General features: G+C 38.9%; 1 long non-coding RNA gene across 1 annotated transcript; it reads left to right on the top strand.

Moving 5' to 3' along the window:
• Positions 1-1,613: 1,613 nt before the first annotated feature.
• On the top strand, positions 1,614-4,529 carry LOC135450039 (uncharacterized). Its single transcript, XR_010440930.1, has 3 exons — positions 1,614-1,739; positions 3,148-3,294; positions 4,418-4,529. It is a non-coding gene; the product is annotated as an uncharacterized LOC135450039 (long non-coding RNA).
• Positions 4,530-7,267: the final 2,738 nt, after the last annotated feature.

The following is a 7,267-nucleotide window of genomic DNA, read 5'->3' as shown; positions in this document are numbered from 1 at the left end:
GTCTGGCCAATGTAATGAGTGTTTCAGTGTTGGAGAGGTCAGATGAAAGAGAGGAGCCTCCAGTGTATTCTCCAGGAACGTGTACATGTCGTGTTCCATCACAGTGCCCTTCCTGCCTTCTGGTTTGTTGTCTCAAATAGCTGGCACCAGGAGGTTAGAGCCAATAAACTTGGGAATTTTAAATGGCAATTTGGAGTCTCGTATGAGCTAAACAGAATAGGCCACTTAGCAAGGAATGCAGTTGAAGTCCCAAATATTGTGATGGCAAAATGAAAGAAATACCATTACAATGAAAGTCAGTATTGTGTTATCATTGAATTTGGGAAAATGATCCTGTTTGTGTGGAACTTCATTCACTGCAAGTTGCAAAACTGAGCATAAAGGCTGTAAACTCTTGGGGACAGCTCATGAAATGTGCCTGTTTGCTCGGGATCTTCCATGATGCAGAGTTTGTGATGGGAATTCTCAGGACTAACAGAATACAAAGAGTAGAAGCCCTAAATAAAATGCTGCTCTTTTATTTAAAGGTCAGAAGGGACTGGTCTGACCCCTTGATCTATAGGCCATAGTGCTTTTTTCACTAACTTCACCATGATAGTTCCAATTTATGCTTCAGTTTAAATGGTTCCTAAAGACTCAGCTTGAGATATATTCTTCCTCAGGAAAAAAATAATAATGAGGTTTTCTATTGTAAATATTTTTCAGTATAGAAAATATTTATCACCTAAATTCCTGTGGCCTTCTGACCTTCAGAATTTGGTTCTTATTATTTATGCCTGAACAAATTTAACTTTTATCAAAATCCTTCTCTTTCATAAATGAAACAGGTGAAGTTTAAATCTGTAACAGCTCTTAAAAATTGTCTTTTTTTTTGTTTTGGTTTTTTTTTTCTCCCCTGAGGTAATTCCAACAAGTTTGCTAGGCATTTTATTGTGCTATTTGCAGAACTGAGCATTTTTGGGTTTAATTTGATGGGGATTTTTTTGTTTTGTTTTCTAATAGTTTCCCCAGCGCTGTATACTGGGGTGACAGCAACACTGTGCTGCTGTTATCCTCCATTTTATGTATACTCAAGGATCACATTCTTCCTTTGGAACTTCAAGCTGTTGGCATTTTATGTGCTATACTTAGTCTATATCATGTTAATTTTTTATTTAACAATAATTTTAATGGTGATACAGAATGATGTATAGTACTGCTGTACAAATTTAAAACATCATAGATATGTATAAACTCCAAAAGTGGAACATAGAATGCATTTTTTGGTTAAAATCTGAAAATAAATCACAAATATCCTGGCATGAGGAGCTCTGTTTTAGACTTGTGTAACGACAATGCTCTCGTAATTGAAAGAAAAAAAAGAAAAAGGAAATTTGGGAGACTGTTAGTCTACATGTGGCATACTTTTTTTCCCTTGAGTTGAAAAAAAAAAAGCCCATTGACACATTTGGACTGAAAAACCCTTTTCTGCACATGTTTTATATATGTGGGTTTATTACACAGATCATGTGTCTTAATTAGGTAATTTATATTGTGTTATCCAAAGAAGATGTTCTTGTTCAATTGGATACACAATGAAAGTTTCAAGAAAACTCATTAATCCTGTTTTTACAGAGATCAGAGCATGGCCATGGAATAACAACAGCTACAAATATATCTCCATATGCTGAGGCAGTTACCTACGAGATCGTGTTCCCTGGATAGTTGTGTTTGTAAATATAGATGTATACACAACACAGGTAGGGATGAATCATACCTTTAGTGGGAATTTTTCTTCCTAATTCTCTTCCTGAAGCTAAATATATTAGATTTATCCACTGTGCGTCTTTTGAAGCAAAAATGTATTTACAAATCAAACTGATCTCAATGAGGAACTTTCAGTCGTTTTGTTATCTCAGACAATTTGAGCACTGATGTTTCAGTGGGGTAAGGGCAACTTCAATTTGAGCTCTCCTGACCTGTTTTTTCCTCCTTCCCACAGAACCTTGATATTTTCTAAATGAATATTTTGTTTCCTTGTACTAATCTGACACTGTTCACCCAGAAACTGAATCTAGTTATTGCTGGTTAGGCTAATTAAGATTTCTTGGTTTCTCTCCCCCTTTGTCATTAAAGCTGGATTTGAGCTTCACATACCCTTGCAATTACTTTGAAATTCCAAGTCTCCTTGCAAATACTTTGAGAAATCTGAAAGCTAAATGGTTCCCAAGTTTAAAATAGGATGTTCCCTAGTTGAAAGGCAAAAAAGCAATATTGTTATATTTGTATTCTGATGAAATTCATTATGTACAATATAATTTGTGTCTCCATAACAATCTACTCTTCTTCAATTAGGGATTAAGCTAGATACTGTATTTTCTCTAGATCTTTTTAGTAATTTTTTTTTCATTGAAAATACAGAAGGAATTTGAAGTGTTTGTTACTGGCAGTAAAATATATGTTTGCCGAGTTCCTCTTCTGTTTATTGTAAATCAGCTACAGAACAGCAATCCATGGCATCAATCCAGGAAACTGAGAATATGAAGTTAGGCAGTAAAAAATGAAGAAAAAATCGTGTTTATAAATCTCTATGAACATCTTCCTTGCTATGCACTGAGGACCTGTTCCAGCTCCCTTTGAAGTCAACAAGAAAACTCCCACCAACTTCCAGTGGGATTTGGCCCCTGATTTCCCACATTTGTGTCCAGTTTGGGCTGGGATAGTGCAGGCAGAGAACTGTAACTGATGGGATTGGTGCAAGGACCAGTGCATTGTGGAAGGAAGATGAAGAGATAAAGGTGTTTATCACACCAATTCCATTTTTCATGGGAACATGAGCACTGGAAATGGTGCCACATTGTTGGCCAATTTGTTGATGTGCTACAAGCCCTCACTGCTGTCCACAACTTCAGTCCCCTGAAGAACATCTGAAGTGTAACCTAGGAGAAATCTGTTGTAATTTGCACTCCTGCTCTCTGTATTTATAAGCCTACAATATTGTAAGTTTTTGCTGTGGGTGGACAAGCAACATCCACTCATATCAAAGCAGATACAAGTACAGATAAATATAACTTTATACATTCATTTTTATATAACTTATGCAAATGTATGCACAAGTTAGTCACAGTCCCCAGGCTGGCAGCAGCTCTGATGTGGCCATTGTTGTAGCTCATTTTGGACACCAGTGTTGGACAATCCTCCAAGAAGAGCTTTGCATGTGAGTTAGTGTGCAAGAGCAAGGTTTGGCTGGATGGAGATGGCAGGATGGGACAGAGAGGAGCACAGTCACGGCAATTCATCATCCCTCCAGCCAAGGTATGGCTTAGGCAAGCTTCATGTGAAGGCTCCAAGTGTTTTTTCTCTTGAGGGCATTGCCAAGAGGGCTTGAAGTCTGAAAACTATAATCTAAGCAGTAGGGACCAAGTTATTAATGGATGTTTAGGAGGAGCTGGCTTGTGGATGGACTGCAGCCCACACTAGCATCTGTATTTTCACAGAATGATTTGAGTTAAAGATCCCATAGATGTCCCATAGGCAGGGACATCTTCCACTTGACCAGGTTGCTTCCAGCCCCATCCAACCCTCAGCTTCATCTCCCCATCAGCCACCTCCTATGACAGCTAGAGTGCTGTTCTCCACTTTTAAATTAAACAAAACATTATCTTTTACCCCATTGCAACACTAATTGCTCCAGAAAAGAAGAATTTTCTCTAGCACTTGCTGTACTGACCATCTTAAAAAACAAATCAAAGACTATAGACACAGCAGCTTATTGTTCTTTTCTGTGTGAACTTATCTGTTCCCCAAAGACTAAACAGAACAAAAGGGACAGTTTTGGTATGTGGGGTTCAGTTGTCAAAATTAGTATTCTTAATGTTCTTCCTTATTTTAAACACCCATGAATAACTTGGTCCCTACTGCTTAGATTATAGATTTTAGTGTATGAATTTTAATAATTCTAATTAATGGTGCTATCTTTATTATATTACTTTGTACTTGGGTTCACTCTTTCATCACAAGATCTCAAAGCACTCTATTAAGCTGCACCAAATCTTTGTAAAGTAGATGAATTTTAGCCTATTGAGTTTATGTATTGGATAAGTGTAGTAAAGGGAATGAACAGTTTCTCCAAAGTTCATTTCAGAGCTTTGCATTGATTCTCTGCAATATTTAAACACTGGGAAAATTAGGCTCCAGAAAACTTGACTCCCACTTCTACCCGCTAAATTATGGATCTCTTTACTCCCCATTTTGAATTTCAAGTAATCTTTGAAAAATTTGTATTCGTGAGTCTTCAAATATGAATAGTGATAATTATATCAATATTATTAATATGCACTATTAAAAGAAATAAATCTACATTTTCAAAGCTTTGATGTGCTTACAAAAACTGAACTTTTAACTGAAAGTGTGTTCTTAAATCACGTATGTATTACAGAAATCTGTTAAGACAGTCTCACAAAGATCTGCATATGCTCAGAGCAATGATTCATGTGCTCCTGCAGCTATGCCCTGGGAGCATCACAGAAATCTGAGGGAATGGACCTGCCCAGCACCTCACAGGTTTTTCCTCAAACCAGTTTTGTTGTGTTTGTTAATTATGGTAATTTTTAAAAATCAGTTTGAGATATATACATATTTATAATTTTTTGTGTGATTTTTATGGTGTTGTAGTTATGTGCTGTAAGAATAACCACCTGGAGATTCTGTCTGCTAAATCCACACCAGATCTCTCTGGTGGACTGTTATCTCTGATAATGTCCCCTTTCAAATCCACCAATCATTGTGGATGTTGTAGTACTTTTCTTAAAAGTTCTTCCTCTCCTTTCCCACTACTCTACACCAAGATGAGAGCTGGTCATTCACCACATGGATTTCCTTCTTCTAAAGGATTTTCATATTTGAGACTTGTTAAATAGTTCAAACTGCTACATCATTACTCTTTCTTTTCCATTTGGGCATTTTAAGACACTTACTTAGCTGGTTTAAAAATAATAAAGTTGTGACCTTTAGTTGACATTCCAAGCTCCTGTTTTGAAGGCTGTGCTTATATTTTGAGGTTGCTGCCTAGGAAAATCAAGACTAACTGAACTGACTAATTCTGAGTGCTTACCTCCTTCCAATGCATTTTTGGGGTGGGGAGTTTGAGTGTAAAGGAGCATGTTTTAGAACCAGTCTCTGCCCAGGCTGCTGAAGGCAGAAGGTGCCTGAGAGTGAAACAAAAATGTTTTGAAGAGCAGGATTGGACTCCCTGTCTCTTCTGCACTAACCACCAACAGCTGGAGAACAGGCTGCAAGAGGCAAGGGGATCACGTCTCATGGACACGTGAGCAAAGTTTCCTTAGCAAAGTTTCCAGGGGAAAGGTACAGGTTTTTTGCTTGATTCTATTTAAATATGATAGAACTTCTACAGATCTTTGTAAAATATGTAAGTTGCAGTCCACGGACTTTCTGTATCAGGTAAGTGTGGCAATATGTAGGGCTTTTTTTTTTGTTTCTAGCTATTTTTACCAAATTGCTGAACAATGCAGCTAAGCATCAACAGGGACTTAGGTGGGAGGGGGAGATAAGAAAAGTTGAGGGAAAGACAAAAGAGTGTCTGTAGTTGTCCAGGCAGTCTTCAGACTTTTGCACTAGGACTTCAAACCCTGGCATCAGTGAATTCTGCCTATTCCAGCAGCAGTTTTGGTCAGGGCAGCAGTACATGGGACGATGTCCCATTGCAATTCATGGTTCTCAGTAGTGATGGCACAGTGCCTGTACCTATCTGATTCCAGTTCATGTGTGGTCAGAACGTGTTTGATCTCTTCCAGAAGACAAGGAGCATCCCACAGCCACCTTAATATCATCCACTCTGGCATCTGCTGAAACATCTGGTGGTGGCTGGTGCTGGAGACATTACAGTGGATGTGTTGGGAAACCCGTCTGGCTCAGGATGAGAGTTTTTCTGCTCCTCTGTGCTCCACAGCATTGGGGGATCTGGAAGTCCTTCACGCTCTGACCTTTTGGAAGTTGGAATGCTTGGTGCAGGGCTGGCAACGAAAAAAACAGCATTTCCTGCTTAAAACTTTGTGAGGCATATTTTTATTTTAATTGTGTACTTATAACCACTTGTTAAAAATGGGGTATTTTAAACTATTACCTTAGACCATTGTATTTTAGTATAAAAACCCACTCTGTTTCTCAGTGATACTCTTTTGCAGAACGTAGTTATGTGGGAATAGTGTTGACTAGTAATTATTTACTTGGTCAGACTGGTTAGTTTACCCTCAAACCATGCATTTCATTTTAACAGTGGCATCTTAAATAGTTATTTAGAGAAGAGCTGCAGAAGACAGCAACTTCACAGAGGAGGGGAAGAAAAAAAAATCCAAATAAAAAAAACAACAACCCACCACACACAAGTTGGAAGGGCTTAGAATAAATTATTGCATGTCATTCTGTGGGAAAATCTTCCCGTACGGATGCTGTGTTGTTCGCAATGCGAGTGCCAGATCCACTCAGCTCTGCTTTGCACTTCTGTCACCCTTATCACTCATGAGACAATCCTCCTCTACTGTAAGTGCTACCCCCAGCGGCATGTATTCATTTCTAGGGCTCGCATGCTCCTGCTGAAGTCAGGCACCCAAGAGGCACGGGATGAATTGACAGTATAGGCAGATGCTTTCAGCAAAGGAACCAGGATGTTAAAAGAGCTTTAGCGTGGTTATTGTTTTGCCAGGCAAATCCATGTACTTGTCATCAAGGTGTTCAGGAGTATTTCAGCCTCGTCGTACAAGCTGAATACAAGAGCTGTAATCAAGAGTTACATCATTTGGTGAGACAAGACCTTGAGGAATACAGCAAAGGGAAATGTGCATAATTAGAGCAGTTCAGTTACAAGGGAAAGGGGCTTTGATAGTGCTAGAAATGCAGCTGAAACATGCAGCCTCCATTGCCCTGTCATCAGGCATTAGATGGTAGATGTCAATGGGCCAGGGGGATCTCAGGATCCAATGGAGGAGCGTGGGGTTCCCTCTTTCAACCTTTCCAGCCTTCAGGAAAACATCTAAGGTGACCATCTGCTGAGCCACAAGGTCTCCATTTGTGGACAAACACCAAACCAGAGATTTAAAAAGGAGGCACTAACTGAAAAGAGAAAAAAATTAAAAAGCAGTTTGTTTTGATAGCTTTTCTCAGAAAAGAATGCTGAGAAATAGGAGCATGACCAATTCCTCTGCCACCTCAAAATTCCTGTAAGGGAAGAGGCTGACATGAAGAGGGGCCAGACGTGGTGACAGGGAACACG

The sequence above is a fragment of the Zonotrichia leucophrys genome, chromosome 7 (assembly GCF_028769735.1).
Source record: "Zonotrichia leucophrys gambelii isolate GWCS_2022_RI chromosome 7, RI_Zleu_2.0, whole genome shotgun sequence".
In the NCBI taxonomy this organism is placed as follows: domain Eukaryota; kingdom Metazoa; phylum Chordata; class Aves; order Passeriformes; family Passerellidae; genus Zonotrichia; species Zonotrichia leucophrys.
This window is presented reverse-complemented; position numbering and strand designations above follow the sequence as displayed.